A 20,736-nucleotide genomic window follows, 5' to 3' on the forward strand; every position below is an offset into this window, starting at 1 on the left:
TTTAAATAATGTTCATTAATGTTAACTTTATTAAAATACCATGAGTGGATCCTTTAATCTCAACTACTTAAATTAAAATTTGAACAATTAAAAATTATCAATTAAAGATTCAAATGATTAAAAGAAAAACAAAAACAAAAACAAAAACAAAAACAAAAAGGCATTGTAGTGGACTTGTAATTACCTTAGCTTCCATGTGGATACGATATCGGACTCACCGAATTATCTACTTGTGGACAGCTTGCTCTTAGGAGTGCAACAATCAAAGTCGCAACTAGTTTTTGACACCGTTGCCGGGGAAGTATAATTTAAATTCAAGTCTATTTAACTTTGTTTATAGTTTATTTTTCTTTATTTGAATTGTTATTGCTTTTGTGTGTTTTTATTATTTTTATTTTGCATTTGCACGAGCATTTGGTCACGTACACTGATCGAGCAAAACTTGCACTGTGGAATCCTCAATAAAAATATGTTTATATGCTCAAAATAATCGCAAGTGCACGATGTCAGGTTATAATATAGTGTACGTGAGTACGAGTATCGTTCCACTGAAGACTGCATTTAACAATTGTTATTTTCAGTTATTGAACATTTAGCGACGAAAATGGATTTGATTGTTTTAACACTACTATGCTCAAATAAATGTGCAAATAAAAGAATTCAATGAATAACGAATGAGAATTAATATCTAAAATGTTGAGTAAAATTCAATGAGAAATGAATTTGTTGGGAATATCGGTTCACGTACCCCTCGTTAATTAATTAATTCGTTCGATAGTGATTATAGGCTTCCGACAGGATTTCCTATTCTACTGAACACACTCTCTCGAGCTATGCCAAACTAATTCGACTCAATGAAGTAATTAAACGTCTTTAATTATTTATCAAGAGTGAATTGCATTTCGATTTGTGAAATCCCCTAGTTTTCGACCCTAAGGACTATGACTATCGGCGTGTATCCAATTTCATATATCTATGTAAATTGTAGATCCACGGATTATACTACTCGTTCCTATCACAAGTTATTGTCTCGAACTCACTCGCAATATAAAAACGTTGTTAAAGTTAGTTGCGCTCTAACAATACAATTAAACAATAGTATAATCAAAAATAACGCAACAATCGAACATAAATTAATTCAAATCAAAGTTTGGGGTAGGCTCGCCTTAAATCCCAACAAATATTAAAATTTAGCTACTAGAATTCATGATTGAAAATAAACAAAACAAAGTTCAAACGCTAAAACTAAATAAGAAATACTAGAAGTGACGAAAAACGCGAAGAACGATGCCCAGAAAACTTCAAATCTTCAATCCAAGCGCAAAGTGCTCTCCAAGACTTGTGGTGGCTGAATAGTGATGAAGAATGTGTCTGAATAATGTCCAAAAGTCGTCCAATCCCCCTTCCATATAGCCATCTCCCTCCAAGAAGGCAAGGAATCGCGCATGATATTTTTCCAAAAATAGGTGGCGCTGGGGCGGTAGAAAAGTACCGCTCGAGCGCCACACCTTCTGTAAACTTGCTTGGGATGTGCGGCATTCGCACTCGGGCGGTAGAAAACTACCGCTCGAGCGCTGACTCTTCTGTAATTTGGCCTTCGTAAGACATCTCTCGCGCCCGGGCGGTAGAAAATTACCGCCCGAGCGCCGACCTTTCTGTCAAGTTATGCAGCTATTCATCTTTCGCGCCCGGGCGGTAGAAAATTACCGCTCGGGCGCCGCTCATTCTGTCCATTGCCTTCTATTTTGTATACTTTGCTCCATTTTTGGTTTTCCGACCATTTTTCCTGCAAATTCAGCACCCAACAGTGAGACATGATAATATGCAAATGATTACTCAAAAATGAACAAAATGTAAATGAAATGCATGCACAATGCAAACACAACTAAAACTAATGCAATAAAGCGCGTAAAAACCACACCTATCAACCCCCTCATACTAACCTTTTGCTTGCCCTCAAGCAAAATAGGTTACAAACCACAACCAAAATACGAAACAAACACAAAATGAAAGAATTAAAATAACGAAACTGATGGTGAAGTAGCAAACTGACATCTCCTGCCTCAGCGGGTTTGTGAACCACATCCAATTTGTCAAATCCCAACATTCATCAATACCCCTTTAATGCAACTTATAGCATTTTGATTTGACCAAAAAGTGTGGTCGTGTGTGTGCTGTGGGTCTCACTAGTTCGTGCTTCAAACAGTTTTATTCGCAAATCATGCGAGTCACCAAATCAACAGTTCAATGCAAGTTTCCCTATCCTGAGTTTTGTTTCTAGTTGCGACCAACAAGTAAACACAAAGCGGTAAAAATTCAAGGTTGTACAACAGGAATTAGGGAGTCATTATCATGAGGTTTCAAACGGCTCAAAAAGATGGGACGTACACTGATCATTTTCATTATGCACTTGTCAGAATTTTTATCTGTCATTCCTCAACGCCTTACATCTCCATCTATTTAGCCTTGGGATAGGATTTCATCCCTTTTTGGCTCCCCCACACCTTACATCCCCTTTTTATTTTCATTCACAACACTTTTTTTTTAGTGCATAATTTTCTCAAGTGTACTCCCTAGGTTTTGAGTATATGGAACGTTTGTTTATTTGGCTTAGGGATAACTCTTGAGGTGTTATGCACAATTGGGACGAAAGTTATTCCGGTGGACTCAAGTGATATACTCTATTTCATGTCACTGGTCGGTCACGACTGTCAACAAAAGTTCACTCAAGTTCGACTTGCATCTCATGTTTTTCCAGTTTCTCCCACAGATTCCTAAACTCGACTGTCGTTTACACTCCTAATAACACCCACTATGTGCGCATATGGAAATTTTCAATTCACTGGGGTATTCATAACGAGTGATAAGACTAAGTAACATGCAGTGCATTATCATCATCGGCTACCAATTTACGAGTTCACCATCACTGACACTCATGCAAGACAAATACGAATGCGAACAAATAAGAAGACGTACAACGACCCCCTCATAATAGACGTGTGCAATGTCCCCATTGCACAAAAGACTCAAAACACAGAAATTCAAACATAAATGCAGACTAATAAAAATGAAAGCTTAAAACATGCTAGACTGAAACAATGATAAGAAAGAAGATAGAAAGCGGTAAAGAAATAAAAGTGCAAAGAAGGGGAAACAGTAAACTCCCCTAGTCAAGAATCGTCGTCGTCGTGCTCAGGTGGTGGAACTCCGGCAGCGTCCCCTTGCTGCTGGTAGTCGTACTGAAAATGGAATGGGGGAGGGGGTGGCAAAGTCGATGGGAAGGTGCCTGGGTCAATTCCCCCGTGGAACCGGGTGATTCCAAGTTGTGGCTCAACTGTGCCACCCATGTAGTGCTTCAGGCGCTGGGCATTGACCGTAAATGTCCCATCCTTCCCATCTTTCAATTCTACAGCTCCCGATGGATAAACTTTCGAGATCACGAATGGACCAGACCATCGCGACTTCAATTTTCCGGGAAACAGTCGCAACCGGGAGTTGTAGAGCAGAACATTTTGTCCATCTTTGAATTCTCTTTCAATGATCCGCTTATCATGAGCTTTCTTCGTCTTTTCTTTGTATGACATGGCTAGATCATAGGCCAGATTTCGGAACTCTTCTAACTGATCCAATTGAAGCAAACGCTGTTCACCTGCATCAGTAAAATTAAAGTTCAGTGCTTTTGTGGCCCAGTATGCCGATGCTCCAACTCTACAGGTAGATCACATGCTTTACCAAACAAAAGCCTATATGGTGTAGTGCCTATAGGTGTTTTAAAAGCAGTTCTATATGCCCAAAGAGCATCATCTAACCTCACCGACCAATCTTTCCTACTGACACTACCACTTTCTCCAAAATTCGCTTTATCTCTCGGTTCGACACTTCCACTTGACCACTCGTCTGGGGGTGATAGGGGGTAGAGATCTTATGTGTGACACCCTATTTGCTCAAAAGTTTTTCTAATAGTTTGTTGCAAAAATGCGTGCCACCATCACTAATGATTGCTCGTGGTATTCCAAATCGGTTAAAAATGTTTTTCTATAAAAATTTTAGGACCACTTGAGCATCATTAGTGGCGTACGCTTCCGCCTCTACCCACTTAGACACATAATCCATCGCAACCAAGATGTATTTTTTCGTGAACGAACTGGGAAACGGTCCCATGAAATCTATCCCCCACACATCAAAAACCTCACACTCAATGATATTATTTAAAGGCATTTCATGACGGTTAGAGATGTTACCTACCACTGGCATTTATCACAATGTAGCACATAAGAACGAGCATCTTTAAAGAGGGTTGGCCAATAAAAGCCACATTCAAGTACCTTGGATGCCGTCCTTGTTGGTCTGAAATGACCACCTACCTCACGGTCATGGCAATGGTTGAGAATTTGATCGAACTCTTCCTCTGCAACACACCGTCTTATCATGGCATCTGCACAAATTTTGAACAAAAACGGTTCCTCCCAAAAATAGTATTTCACGTCAGAAAAGAATTTCTTTCGTTGGTGAAACGATAGGTTTGGTGGAGGTGTGCCTGTGACAAGAAAGTTAGCGAAATTATCATACCAAGGACAATTTTTCACCTCAAATAGTTGCTCATCAGGGAACCAATCATTGATAGCATGATCGATAGAATCATCACAAATAAATTCTAATCTAGACAAGTGATCTGCTACCACATTCTCAACACCTTTCTTGTCTTTGATTTCTAAGTCAAACTCTTGCAATAATAAAATCCACCAAAGTAAGCGTGGCTTTGCATCTTTTTTAGCAAGTAAGTATTTAAGGGCAGAATGATCAGTTAATACAATTACTTTGGACAAAACAAGGTATGAATGAAATTTGTCAAGTGCAAATACTACTACAAGTAATTCCTTTTCAATTGTTGCATAATTCAATTGAGCCTCATCTAAGGTCTTACTTGCATAGTAAATTGTATGAAATACCTTGTTTTTCCGTTGGCCAAGTACGGCCCCCACTGCAGTTTCACTGGCGTCGCACATGATCTCGAAAGGTAGATCTCAATCCGGTGCTACCAAGACAGGAGCCGTCACCAAGCGCTCCTTCAAATTCTCGTATGCCTGTAAACAGTCAGAATTGAAATCAAATGGCACATCTTTCATAAGTAAGAAAGATAGAGGTTTGGCAATTTTTGAAAAATCTTTTATAAAACGCCGATAAAAACCGGCGTGGCCTATAAAACTTCTAACTCCCTTTATGGACGCCGGAGGTGGTAAGTTCTTGATAACTTCAAGTTTCGCCTTATCCACCTCTATTCCGTGCTCCGAAATCTTGTGCCCTAGGACCATTCCCTCTTGTACCATGAAATGACACTTTTCCCAATTTAGCACCAAATTCTTCTCCTCACATCTCAACAACACCACCTTCAAGTTCTGCAAACAGTCGTCAAAAGAAGGGCCGAAAATAGAGAAGTCATCAATAAAAATTTCAAGAAAATTTTCTATCATATCATGGAATATAGCGGTCATGCAACGTTGAAATGTGGCAGGGGCATTACAAAGAGCAAACGGCATGCGGCGAAAAGCGAAAGTTCCATAAGGACAAGTGAAAGTGGTTTTCTCTTGGTCCTCAGGTGCAATGGTGATTTGATTATACCCCGAATACCCATCTAGAAAACAATAAATTCATGACCCGCTAACCTCTCAAGCATTTGATCAATAAAGGGAAGGGGAAAGTGGTCTTTTCAGGTGGCATCATTTAATTTCCTATAACCAATGCACACACGCCATCCCGTAACAGTCCTGGTGGGTATTAGTTCATTATTATCATTTGTAATCACAGTAATCCCACCTTTTTTTGGCACACACTGAACCGAACTTACCCATGCACTATCAGATATAGGATAGATAATACCTGCATCGAGAAGCTTAATCGTTTCTGCCTTTACTACCTCCTGCATCTTTGGATTCAATCTTCTCTGAGGTTGCACAAGAGGTGAGTACTTGTCTTCCATCAAGATCTTGTTCATGCAGACTGATGGATTGATCCCTTTGATATCCGCCACCTTCCACGCAAATGCACCCTTGTGCGCTTTCAGAACCTCCAACAGTTTGTCTTCCATCACATCTGTCAAAGAAGCAGAAATAATGACAGGTAAAGTGTTATTCTCACCTAAGTAAACGTACTTGAGGTGTGGAGGCAACGGCTTTAGCTCAAGTGTTGGTGGCTCCTCGATGCTTGACCTTTGAGGGGTCAAATCTCTTCGTTCTCCTAGATCCTCCAGTCGCATCCTCATTGGCTTTCTCGATGGATGATTGGCATTAAAGTGTGCCACTATTTCAGTTTTTTCTTCATCCAATTCCTCTTCTCCCAATTCAGTAGTGATAGTGGCTTCCAAAGGGTCCTTAAGAGCATCCTGCACATAGTGAGACACAAGAGAGTCAAAGGCATCAATTCTAAAACAACTATCAGAATGCAGTGTGTGCTTAAGTGCATTAAAAACATCAAAAGTAATCTCTTCCTCGCCCACTCTCAATCTCAACTTCCCTTCTTGCACATCAATCAGTGCCTTGCCAGTTGCAATGAACAGTCTCCCCAAAATTAGAGGCATCTCTGTATCCTCCTCCACGTCGAGAACCACGAAATCCGCAGGAAAAATGAATGTGTCCACTTTCACTAGCACATCCTCAATCACTCCGCGGGGGTACTTGACAGATCTGTCAGCCAGTTGCAAGGACATCCTCGTCGGCTTAGGCTCTCCCAACCCAAGTTTCCTAAGCACAGACAATGGCATAAGATTAATACTTGCATACTTGCACCAAGATCACATAACGCTTTATGAAAAACAACATCACCAATCATGCAAGGAATAGAGAAACTCCCTGGGTCTTTTAGTTTCGGTGGGATTTTGTTTTGCACCAAAGCGGAGCAATTTTCAGTTAAGTTCACTGTCATGTGATCCTCCAACTTCCTCTTATTAGCTAAAATGTCCTTAAAAAATTTAGCATAACTAGGCATTTGCATTAAAGCATCGGCGAAAGGAATATTGATATGCAATTTTTTAAATACCTCAAGGACCTTACCGAATTGTGCATCTAGTTTTGCTTTTTTCAATGCTGCAGGAAAAGGAGGAGGTATAACAATTTTAGGTTGTGCAGTGGTTGCTGGTGTAGAGTTAGAAGACTTACCTTTGGATGTCTCAGTCAGTTCATCCGGTATTTGAATTTTTTCTTTTCCCTTTGACTCCAAAATTTTCCCACTCTTCAACTCAATGGCCTTCACTTGCTCTTTTGGATTAGTCTCGGTATTACTTGGCAAGGTGACCGGCTCTCTACTTGCTATCATCTTTGCCAACTGTCCAATTTGATTCTCGAGCCCTTTTACCGATGCATCTTGGTTTTGAAGTCTAGTTTCAGTGGATGAAATAAACATAGACATCATTTGCTCCAAGTTGGACTTTTCTTCTCTAGGAGGATCGGATCTGTACATCGGTTGTTTCCCATATTGTTGTCCTCTTTGTGGTCTATTCTGACTGTTTTGACCGCCCCATGAGAAGTTGGGATGTTGCCTCCACCCAGGATTGTATGTGTTCGAATAAGGGTCATTCCTTGGGCGGTTTTGGACTCCCACTTGATTCACTGGTGCCTCATTTTGCACATAGAATGGATTGTCATCTTGACAGTCCTTCGCACAGTGTTCCCCTCCACACTTTTCACAAAATATCTCTTGAAGACGCATCGCCGTGCCACCCACATTCAAGCTGTCTAGTTTCTTGTTTAAAACATCAAGTTGTGCAGTAATAGCAGAAAAATCAGTTACCTGGTGAACTCCTGCACTCTTCCGCTGGTTGTTTCTTTCAGATTGAGGATGATAGCTGCTAACAGCCATTTCCTCTAACAATTCATATCCTTCCTCCGCGGTTTTTCTCAACAGGTTTCCACAAGCAGCAGCATCTATCATAGTACGGTTAGGAGTAAGCAAACCATAATAAAATGTTTGAACGACTAACCCAAGTGGTAACTCGTGATGTGGGCATCTTCGTACTAGATCCTTGAAGCGTTCCCATGCCTCATATAGAAATTCCTGATCGAATTGAGCAAATGTTGTAATGTCTGCCCGCAGCTTCATGGTCTTGAAGGGAGGGAAGTATTTGATGAGAAATGCTTTCGCCATGTCCTCCCATGTAGCGATCGAACCTACAGGCAAACAATTTAACCACGCTTTAGCTTTATCACGTAAGGAGAAAGGAAATAAACGCAACTTAACAGCATCATCAGAAACTCCATTGAATTTAAAAGTATCGCAAATTTCAAGAAAATCCGCGATGTGCGTGTTTGGGTCATCTATTGCAGTTGCTCCAAATTGGACTGTGTTTTGAATCATCTAGATTATGGCTGGCTTGATTTCAAAGTGATTTGCCCGCACGATAGGCCTCACAACGCTACGGCGTGCACCCTCCAAAGAAGGTTGGGCATACTCCAACATTGGTATGCGGCGCGGCATCTCAACATGTCTATCTTCACGACGTTCCTCCTCTTGATCATTCAACTTCCTCTCTTAGTTCTTTTAGTCTCTGCTGTTGTCTTCTCCTGCGGAAAGTTCTTTCGATTTCAGGATCAAACTCAAGCTCCACGTCAAGTGACTTTGGCATGCACTAGACAAGATATCTGGAATAAAATATGGAGTGTTAGCTAAAGAAAAATAAAATAACGCTAAAGAAAATGACTAAAAATAAAATTATAGATTAACAGTCCCCGGCAACGGCACCAAAAACTTGATCGAGCAAAACTTGCACTGTGGAATCCTCAATAAAAATATGTTTTATATGCTCAAAATAATCGCAAGTGCACGATGTCAGGTTATAATATAGTGTACGTGAGTACGAGTATCGTTCCACTGAAGACTGTATTTAACAATTGTTATTTTCAGTTATTGAACATTTAGCGACGAAAATAGATTTGATTGTTTTAACACTACTATGCTCAAATAAATGTGCAAATAAAACAATTCAATGAATAACGAATGAGAATTAATATCTAAAATGTTGAGTAAAATTCAATGAGAAATGAATTTGTTCGGAATATCGGTTCACCTACCCCTCGTTAATTAATTAATTCGTTCGATAGTGATTATAGGCTTCCGACAGGATTTCCTATTCTACTGAACACACTCTCTCGAGCTATGCCAAACTAATTCGACTCAATGAAGTAATTAAACGACTTTAATTATTTATCAAGAGTGAATCGCATTTCGATTTGTGAAATCCCATAGTTTTCGATCCTAAGGACTATGACTATCGGCGTGTATCCAATTTCAAACCCTAAAACTAAATAAGAAATACTAGAAGTGACGAAAAACGCGAAGAACGATGCCCGGAAAACTTCAAATCTTCAATCCAAGCGTAAAGTGCTCTCCAAGACTTGTGGTGGCTGAATAGTGATGAAGAATGTGTCTGAATAATGTCCAAAAGTCGTCCAATCCCCCTTCCATATCAGCCATCTCCCTCCAATAAGGCAAGGAATCGCGCATGATATTTTTCCAAAAATAGGTGGCGCTCGGGCGGTAGAAAAGTACCGCTCGAGCGCCACACCTTCTGTAAACTTGCTTGGGATGTGCGGCATTCGCGCTCGGGCGGTAGAAAACTACCGCACGAGCACCGACTCTTCTGTAATTTTGCCTTCGTAAGACATCTCTCACGCCCGGGCGGTAGAAAATTACCGCCCGCGCGCCGACCTTTCTGTCAAGTTATGCAGCTATTCATCTTTCGCGCCCGGGCGGTAGAAAATTACCGCTCGGGCGCCGCTCATTCTGTCCATTGCCTTCTATTTTGTACACTTTGCTCCATTTTTGGTTTTCCGACCATTTTTCCTGCAAATTCAGCACCCAACAGTGAGACATGATAATATGCAAATGATTACTCAAAAATGAACAAAATGTAAATGAAATGCATGCATGCACAATGCAAATACAACTAAAACTAATGCAATAAAGCGCGTAAAAACCACACCTATCATACACTTAGTGGTCGACTCATTCGAAATAACAATTTATTTTTACAAAACATGGCGGAAGAACCCATCCAAGAAAATGAAGATGAAATTCAATCTCAACATGATCATGATAGACGAAGAACACTTAGAGATCACATGAATCCTACACGTATTAGTGCACCTTCATGTCTAGTTTTTCCCCTTGATGCATCTCATTTCAATTTTAAGCCTGGTGTTATCCAACTTTTACCCAAATTTCATGGCTTAGATTCTGAAAATCCATACATGCATTTAAGAGAATTTTAAGATGTGTGCAACACATATAATGATCTAAATTGTAGCATGAATACCATTCGACTTAAGCTTTTTCCTTTTTCTTTAAAAGATAAAGCTAAAACTTGGCTACAAAATCTTAGATCGGGATCATTCGAACTTGGGATGAATTGCAACAACAATTTTTGAAAAAAAAATTTCCATCTCGTAGAACAAATTCTTTCAAAAGGCAAATCATCACTTTCACTCAAAAACAAGGAGAAACTTTTTATCAGTGTTGGGGTATATATAAAGAATTGCTTAATCTTTGTCCACATCATGGTTTTGAAATTTGGAGAGTCGTTTCTCAATTTTATGAAGGCTTAACACCTAAAGATAGGCAAATGGTTACACCCTCAAAGATGAACATGATCTCCAAGTTAGATTTACCTCTTTGACAAGAAAAGTTGAAGCACTTGAATTGAAAAATAATGGTCAATTAAAATATTTTCAAGAAATTGTGTGTCACATCTGTGATACAAGTGATCATTCTATAAAAGATTGTCCCACTTTGCCCTCTTTTAAAGAATGTCTCCATGAACAAGTCAATGTTTTGAACAATTTCAAAAAGCCAAATTTTGAACCATTTTCTCAAAATTACAATCCAAGTTGGCGAAATCATTCAAATTTTATTTGGAAGAATGATAATGCTACACAATTTTCACAACCACGTTTCTAAAATCAACAAAATTTTCAAAATTATGCACCTTATGTTCCTCCACCTAAAAGAAACTTTGAAGATATATTGAATTTTTTCATTACAAAGCAAGAGTCTATCAATATTCAAACTGGTCAAACCATGACAGATTTGAAAAATACTATTGCTAAATTTGCATCTGCACTTAATGTTCATGAAAAAGGTAAATTTCCTTCACAACCACAGCATATCCCAAGGATCATCATTCACAAACTGGAACTTCTGGAACTCAATCTATGGATCTGGTAAAATATGTTATTACCCTTCGTAGTTGTAAGGTTGTGGAAAAATCCATTTTTAACCTTGTGAAGATGAGATAAATCAACTCCAAAGGTAAGGAAGTGGAACCCATAACTTGCGAAGAGGAGGATCAACAGATAGTGCCACCACCATTCCCTCATGAATTAAAAAATACAAAAAATCAAATTTGAATTCTGATATATACGATATTTTTAAACAAGTTATTCCTTTATTAGATGCAATAATCTATTAGATATTTGTTGACCAAACAGGATGCAAAGCCATGACTGATACGATGGATTTTGTTGCTCCAAGAATTTGATATTGTTATCAAAGATAAAAAGGGAACCGAGAATGTCGTAGCCGATCATTTATCGAGATTAGTAACAGGATCATCTTGTGAAATGATACCAATTAACGATAATTTTTCTGATGAACATCTATTTTCAGTTACTACTACACCTTGGTTTGCTAACATAGTAAATTTTCTTATGACAGGAAAAATGCCACCGTAATGGAGTTCTCAAGATAAAGGAAATTTTTTGAATGAGGTAAAAATATTTTATTGGGATAATCCGTATCTGTTCAAGTATTGTCCAGATTTTCGACGTTGCATACCCGACAATGAGGTAAGTAGTGTCATTAAATTTTGTCATTCAGAAGCATGCGAAGGACATTTTTCTTCAAAGAAAACGGCTGCAAAAATCTTGCAGTGTGGATTTTATTGACCCACTTTGTTTAAAGACACCCACAAAATCTGCAAGATCTGTGAAAATTGTCAAAAATTGGGTGCGATTTCAAAAGAAACATGATGCCTTTGAATCCTATCATTGAAATTGAAATCTTTGACTGTTGGGGAATTGATTTTATGGAACCTTTTCCACCGTCATTTGGATACTAGTATATTTTAATTGCAGTTGATTATGTTTCCAAATGGATAGAGGCAATTCCATGTTGAACAAATGATCATAAAATCGTCATCAAATTTTTGAAAGAAAATATTTTTAGTAGATTTGGAATTCCTCGAGCCATGATAAGTGATGGGGAAACTCACTTTGTTAATAAACCATTTGCTTCATTTATGAAAAAATATGGTATTACTCCCAAAGTAAAAACTCCTTATCATCCTCAAACAAATGGACAAGTTGAATTAGCTAATAGGGAGATAAAGCAAATTTTTGAAAAAATTGTTAACTCAAATAGAAAAGATTGGTCTCTGCGACTTAATGATGCATTTTGGGCATATCGAACAACTTTTAAAACATCATTGAATATGTCTCCCTATAGGTTGGTTTATGGAAAATATTGTCATTTGCCTGTGGAATTGGAACATAAAGCTTATTGGGCAATCAAAACTTTTAATTCAAGCATGGATGATTGCAACAAATTGCGCAAATTACAACTTAATGAACTTGATGAACTCAGAAATGATGTGTATGAGAATTCAAGAATTTATAAAGCAAAAATCAAATCATTTCATGATAAAACAATTCTTAGAAAATCTTTTGAGATTGGTAAAAAAGTTTTGCTTTATAATTCTCGACTTCACATATTCCCAGGAAAATTACGATCAAGATGGACATGCCCATATATTGTAAACATGTGTATCCTTATGGAGCTGTGGATATTGAAAATCCTAAAAATGGTGATGTTTTTAAAGTAAATGGATAAAGGCTTAAACCAGTTTTAGAAAATGAAATCTTTCAAGAAGAGTTTATTTCCCTTTCCGATCCTTAAATTTTTATGTTGCATTTAATTTTGTTTGTTTTTATTTCAGGTTTCCTTAATCTTTTTATTTTCCCAGTTAAATGGCGGATAACGGTACTCCGTGACTCTCATAGTCGGTTAAATCAGTTTCCCACAATTGCTAATAAAAAATAAAAAAAAACATTTCTTTTCTCTTCAAAATGGATGAAATTCTCTCAAAAATTTGTAAATATTTTCCCTCTATCTATGAAATGTTCTAAGAAAAATTTATGCAGGTATGTGTGAAAGATTGCGATTGCTAATGCAAAAAAGAATTCCAGAAGATATTCGTCTTGTAATAGAAGCTAAGGTCCGATTAGGAGTAGAAGTTATACAATCATTGCTCATTCGGTATTTTCCTGGATTAGGAAAAAACACTTATGCGAAAAAACGAAGCGCCAAAAGGTTAGGGGTTTGTCATAAGTGTGCAAGATGGACTTGTGACACACGATGCAGATCTTTGGGATGTGTTTCCAATAACAGAGAAGATAAAATCGATTTCATTAAGAATGGGTTGAGTAAGGAGTCTTTAGACAACATCTTATTGACTGTTGAGACGCATTCTAGTGGACACGTGCACATTGAACTTCTCCGTTTATGGAAACAATTCCAAGATGAGCGTCATAATCTTGGGGATCCAACTAAAAAAGACCATGTTTGCCAATTTATAAGAAAATTGGATGGGAAGCATATCCTCGACTCATATAAGGCGTTGAAACCATTTCTGGACGTAAAACCAGAGGAAAATTGTGAGCCACAATCACACTATTGTTTATATCCATGTGTGTCATTATTGTTTTTACTGTTTATTCTGCTTACAACTGTGACCCATAATTTTGTCATAATAACATATTACCTCTATAAAATCTCTCATCTTTCTCTTTATTTTCGGAGACAAAAAAAAAGTAAAAACATGGCTGGATCTTCTGCACAAACATTGAAAAATATTTTTGTATTTTGTAGGTCGAGTCCTGGAAAAAATGAAGTGTTTGTAGAAGCAGCAAATAATCTTGGAAAGATATTGGCTGAGAGAAAAATTCACTTGGTATATGAGGGAGGTAAGATTGGGTTAATGGGATCTGTTGCAACATCTGATCATCTTGGAGGTAGTCAGGTTTTGGGTATTATTCCTACTTCTTTAGCTGAAAGAAATATTACAGGGGTTACGATTGGGGAGGAATTAAAAGTTTCTTTTATGCATGAAAGAATCACCAAAATGATTGAAAATTCTGATGCTTTTATCGCACTACCAGGTGGTTTTGGTACATTATAAGAAATTTTTCACACTATTTCTTGGGCACTTAATATAAATAATAAATCTGTGGGCTTGTTGAATATCAATAATTATTATGAAAGTTTGTTGAAATTTCTTGATAAAGCTGTGGAACAGAATTTAATTTCAGAAAATCACGACGGATGCTCATCTGTGCTTCGACTGTCGACCAATTAATTGATGATTTGGAAGCTTTTGTTCATAATCCTGATCCGATGATAACACAGATCAATTAGTCGCAATCAACCAGTAAGAAAAGAAAGTAGGATCATTGATTTAAAAGTCGTGGATTGGTTTGAGTTTGTTTCATTTTGTTATCTTCAATAAAACTGCAGGTGATATCTCTTTCATTATGTACTCTTTATTAATAGTTATTTTGACATTAGGGACAATGTCATATTCTGATTCAGGGGAGAACAAATTTTAAAAAAAAAAACCTTTAAAAAAATTTTAAAATATTATTTTAAAATAAAACTATGTTTGTTGTTTGTATCTTAGTATTTTTTGCAAAAATATTATACATTACATGTTTGAAAGGTATAAATTAGAAAATTTATTAATCTATCTAAGGATGTTTAAATTTTTATTTGAAGAAAAGTTAATTTTAATATTCTGATCAATATAAAAATATGATTTATGAAATCTTTTTGAGTGATTAATCATTGTGATAAAATCATTTATTAAAATATATGGCTCAAGATATACCTGATAAGAGTGCTTAAAATTTTTCAACTCACACATATTTTGTGATCAGTGAGTGGAGAGGATTGAGAAAACAGCTTGCGAGCCTTTATTGATCATCAGAGACGCTATCTATTGTTTGGATCTTGAGTTCTTATTTAAAAAAAAATGATATGTCCTGGAAAAAAAAAGAAAAAAAGAAGAAGAAAGATGTTGAAAATCTATGTAATTTTTAAGTTATATGATACGACCCATTTATCTATAATAAAAATTAAAAAAATAAATAAAAATAAAGAAAAAAATGTGAGAAATATATTGTACAAATTAAATAAATATATGCTCAAGAAGCATAAACTTAGTATGATTCTATGATGTCAAAAAAAATATAATAAGAACAGCTAGATTTCAAATCAATGTATTTCTTATCTTTTGATTAGTTTGGCTCGTTTGTCTGTCTGCATTCTGTAAACCATTTTTCTGAGCATTTATCTGTATTTCAACTCCATGAGAAAAATCGTTTCCATAAATTGAAACATTTATTAACCTGTGAGTATATGGAGTTGAAACTCTTAATAGGAATTTCTGAAGGTTATGTACATTTAATGTAATGCCCGAGATTTAATTACTGTAATCAGATGTTGATTAATTGGTTGACTTGAGGTTATAGGAGCTCACGGAAAAGCCGGGCGTCGGTGCAAGAAAAACAAGATTTTGGACAGAACTTGTGGCGCCCGAGCGGTAGAAAGAGACCGCCCGAGCGCCAATGCACCATAAAAATGATACTCAAATAGAACGTTTGGCGCCCGAGCGGTAGAATATTACCGCCCGAGCGCCAATGTGTGATAAGATAAATGCCCGGACAGAAAGTGCCGCGCTCGAGCGGTACTTTCTTACCGCCCGAGCGTGAGACGTGGAATGTGTGGGAGATGCCATTTGCCTCGCATGCATCGTATATGTATATATATATATATAGAATGCTTCGAAAATTTCTCAGAAACAAGAATAAAGGAACGAGAAAAGTCTCTGGAGAAGGAAAGAAAATCCTTACGCCTTTTGTGAGAAATCCGTCCGTCAGATTTTGAATCCGACTTCGGTACTGTGTTCCTATCGACATAGGCTACAACTGGACGTAAGTTTTGCTACGTTTTGATATGTTCTGAAATTATGGTATTGTCAGAATCTGATATGATTCATATATGATGTTCTTGTCATATTAGACATCGTATAATTGAAACCGGACTGAGGAACAGATACCATATGAAATTGTTATGAATTTCGGAGTTGAATTGATATCAGAATTGAGTTGTTATCGAGTATAAGATGTTACAACTGATATCTGACTGATATGGTATTGCTGGATATATTGAGATTATGATATTATGCCATTGAAACAGAATTTGATTGAATTCTGATTATATCCAGTATAGATTGAATGGTGTATTGATACCATACACTCGATATTGTTATTGTCAGATTGAGTATTGACAGGCTTTGAGTTCGAGACTTCAACAGAGTCAGAATAACAGAAAAAAAGGTATAAATTAATGTTGTGTTGGGATTGCACAACTCGAGGAAGGTTTGACTCGAGTTTGCCTAAATCACATACTTTCATTTATTGCATTGATATTTGCAATTGATGAGACTTATGACTATAGTCTATTGATTTATAGCTAAATATGATGAGATTGATGTTTGTAGGCTATTGATTCATAGTCACTGCATGTATTGATTACTGAGTCGTTGAGTCATAGGCTGATTCGCCTAGTCACCGGCTGATTCGTCGGGGTATTGACTGATTCGTCTTATTATAGGCTGATTCGCCTAGTCATCGGCTGATTCGTCTGGTGATTGACTGATTCATCTAAACTTAAGCTGATTCGCTTAAATACAGGCTGAGTTGTCTGATTATTGGCTGATTCGCCTAATTACCGGCTGATTCGTTGGGTTATTGACTGAGTCGTCAATTCTGCGGCTGATTCGCCCAGACACTGGAGATATTAATTATATCGATGCCGTTTAGGGATTGATTCATTCCTATCGACTGAGATTCGATATAATTACCTATATCCTGACATCGGGATCCCTAGGATAGAGTTGAGTCGGTTCTGAGACGACGCGTCAGTGGAGTCGAGTTGAGACGACGCGTCGGTGGACTTGAGTCTGATACGACATGTTGATTTACATTGTTTATATCATTCATGTTTATTGAATGCTTGATACTGATTTATGTTTCTGATTTGATACATGTTATGAATATTTCTTATATGCTTTCGTATATGCTTTTATATGATTGCATTTATACATTGTTTATACTGGGATATTTATATCTCACCGGAGTTATCCGGCTGTTGTCTTGTTTTGTATGTGTGCATGACAACAGGTGGGGCTGGATCAGGGTCAAGAAGAGGATGAGAGAAGATTAGATAGCGTGGAGATCCGGGCTTCGAAGCGAAATATGATTCAGCACTGATATGTAGTTGAACCTAGTTGAATTCTTGTAGATAACACAAGATTTGTATGTTCATGTTTAATATGTAATTTGATTAAATTACATTACGTTTCCGCTTTGTATTTAAAAAAAAAAAAAAAATTTGGACCCTGTTTTAAAATTGATTAATTAGTCCCCAATGATGATTAAGAACATGATTAGCGTCCGGGTCCCCACAACAGGTGGTATCAGAGCTATAGGTACTAGAACCTAGAGTTCTTTAGATTGAGATAGAAGAGGCTAGTGAGCGGGGTAGATTGAGGTTTTCTTTCCTGCTTTTGAATGCTAGCATGTCTTGCTGCGTTATATAATACATGTTACTTGACTTATCTGATTTGATTTTGTAATATGTATTATTGGGAACGAATCTGAACCGATTCTCGATCAGCAGTAAGATGATCGGAGGAGAGACTGAATTGAAACAGGTTTGTTGGATTGGATTACTAATCCTTTTGAGTTTCAGATATGCCTCCTAGACGAATCCCAGAACAGGATAGTACATCGAATCCTCCAATGGATGTAACACCGACTCCAATGGAAACCTTGCTGAAGAGGTTTCAGTCATTCAAACCAACCACTCTGACGGGTACTGAGACATTAGTCGAGTGTGAGAGTTGGTTAGGTAGCATTGAGTTGATGTTTGATTCACTGGAGTACAGTGATGAGCGCCGGATTAAATTGATTGGGCACCAGTTGCTGGATGTTGCACAAAGCTGGTGGGTAACGATGAAGAGGGCCTTGGAGCAACGAGGTACGATTATTACTTGGGATGTATTTAAAACTGAGTTTTATCAGAGATTTTTCCCAATATCGTACAGAAAAGACAAGGGGGCAGAGTTTGCTAATTTGAGACAGGGTCAGCTGAACATTGAAAAATATGTGACCAAGTTCTCTACCTTGTTGAAATTTGCTCCTCATGTGTCTGAAAATGACGAAGCCGTTGCTGATCAGTTCATCAATGGCCTGAACCTCGATATTTTTACATTGGTGAACACCGGACGACCGAATAACTTTGCTGATGCCATGAATAGAGCAAAGGGCACTGAAGCGGGCCTGATAAGGCAGAGAGGAGCTGAATTTGTTCCTCCAGTGTCGAGACCACAGCAACCACTTCCCCGATTCGAGGGTGGCAGTAGCAGTGGTGGAACGAAAGATTTTCTGAAGGCTAGAGGAAAGCAATTTATGAAGTCTGGCGGGAGTTCTTCTAGCTCCAGTGGTTCTCAGCAGAGTTATACCGGCGTTTACTGCGGAAATTGTGGAGGGAGACATTCCACTGAGCAATGCCAAGGAGTACTTGGTAGTTGCCACTTCTGTAAGCAACAGGGACATTTTGCCAGAGTATGTCCGCAGAGGGGTTCCCAAAGATTCCAGGTAGCTGAACCATCTGGACCAGCGGCACAGTGGAGTAGACAATCAGCTGCCGTTCATTCATTTCAGCCAGCACCATCTCAGTCACAGCAGAGGCCAGGAGGAAGCCAGACAGTTGGCCAGCCTCCTAGACAGCAGGCCAGAGTATTTGCTTTGACGGAGGAGCAGGCTCAGGAAGCACCAGATGATGATGTTGCAGGTAACTGATTTGTTTGATTTTCCTGCATGTGTATTGAGGGATACCGGTGCTTCATATACTATTATTTCTGAAAGACTTGCATTGATGAATGCATTATTTGTTGAGTCCCTATTTACTGTAGTATTTGTTTCTGTTCCTTTGGGAAAAGATCTTGTATCAGCGATTTCTGTTAGATCTTGTATACTACAGTAGGATGAGAATGAGATCGAGTTAGATCGTGTGGTAGCTTGTGTTGTACTGGTGTTCTATGATTTTGGAACTACATTACTGATATTGATATGCGGACCAAGTACAGAGCTACCATAGATTAGTTCCAGAAGATGGTAAGAATCAGATCTGAGATGATCAAGGGATGAATATTGTACGATAAGAATTCTAGACTGAGAATTTCTTTGATATTCGTACTAGCTATGACTCGATTATTCCAGAAAGGAGCAGAGTGACTCCTTATGTATTCAGTTGATTTACTGAAGTTGAGTCTATCATTGGCTGATTTACCAATGATAAGAAAGTTGTTGATGTTTTCCCCAGATAAGACTTCAGATTTGATTCCAATCAGAGAGAGTGATTTTAGCCTTGAATTGACATTAGAAACTGTTGAAATGGTGAATCCTGATTGAGACAGATTGTGTTCAGGATTTTTATGTCTGAAAATGATATATTTATGAATTTAGCATGTTTGAATCTAATGGAATATTGATGTTATTCTGAATACGTGTTTGAGATAGATTGTAGACAATGGAGATTATATCGTACAGTCCGAACCAGAACTGATTTTGAAACGTTAGCAGTTCAAAAAGCTGATTAGAATGTTTAGAACTTAATATCGATAGTCAGAACAGAGTGTCGATCAGAGTAACAGATATGTGATTTTGTATTTTGTATGAGATTGATTATTCTGTGATGTCAGATGTGTCAGAATTGTACTGTAAAGCTTGATATTGATAGTCAGAGCCGAATACCAGGTAGGTATTTCCTCTTTAATTTATGTTATTAACTGAATTGTGTATATCAAATAGTTCGAATCAGAAAGAACAGATATTGTCAGAAGCTTACAGTCATGGATTCAGTGTTCAGTCTGACGATTGAGATTGTATTGTATTCGAACAGATAGTGTGATATAGACAGATGAGATCAGTTATAACAGAAATGTATTGAAATGTTGGCAGAAATTGTACTGATATGTCTAAATCGCTAACAGAAAAGATAGAAAGATAGAAATCAGAATATTTATTACAGAATTGTGAAGTTCTAAATAGAAATGGGAGTACATTTCTATAGCCTTCGTAATGAAATTACCATCATTTTTACAGATTGTAATATGATATGATTAAGATTGACAGATTGTTCAATCTATATCTATCGGTTTGTACCGGATAATGTACAAACATGACCAAATGACACAGATTGATGTCAGAAAAGTGGTCAGAAAGATCAGAATGCCACCATAGAATGTATCAGATTGTGATTTTTTTTTTATTGATTGTGTACTTATGATAGAGTATACCATGAGCTCTCTCTTAGATTGTTTCATAGATTGACGGATAATCAGAGCGAATTATTCGGATACTAGAGAATATCCCGGAACTGTAGTGCTAGATTTTAGCACTAGTTGACATGATTCATGGCCATTTTGTGAATTGTCATACAACAACAGATCTCAGACGAGTATTGAAATCGCTTCTTCGAATCGTTGTACGGAAAGATATATGATCCTCTCTTTATTGGCATGGTGTCTCTGAAGTTTCTGAGATTGGACCTGATATGATCAGATATATG

The 20,736-nt window shown here is 37.6% G+C and overlaps 1 non-coding gene across 1 annotated transcript; it reads left to right on the plus strand.

The window, feature by feature from the left end:
- The first annotated feature begins 7,981 nt into the window (after window positions 1-7,981).
- Window positions 7,982-8,087, plus strand: LOC140811036 (small nucleolar RNA R71). Its single transcript, XR_012113427.1, has one exon. It is a non-coding gene; the product is annotated as a small nucleolar RNA R71 (small nucleolar RNA).
- Window positions 8,088-20,736: the final 12,649 nt, after the last annotated feature.

Source organism: Primulina eburnea, chromosome 13 (genome assembly GCF_022965805.1).
Source record: "Primulina eburnea isolate SZY01 chromosome 13, ASM2296580v1, whole genome shotgun sequence".
In the NCBI taxonomy this organism is placed as follows: domain Eukaryota; kingdom Viridiplantae; phylum Streptophyta; class Magnoliopsida; order Lamiales; family Gesneriaceae; genus Primulina; species Primulina eburnea.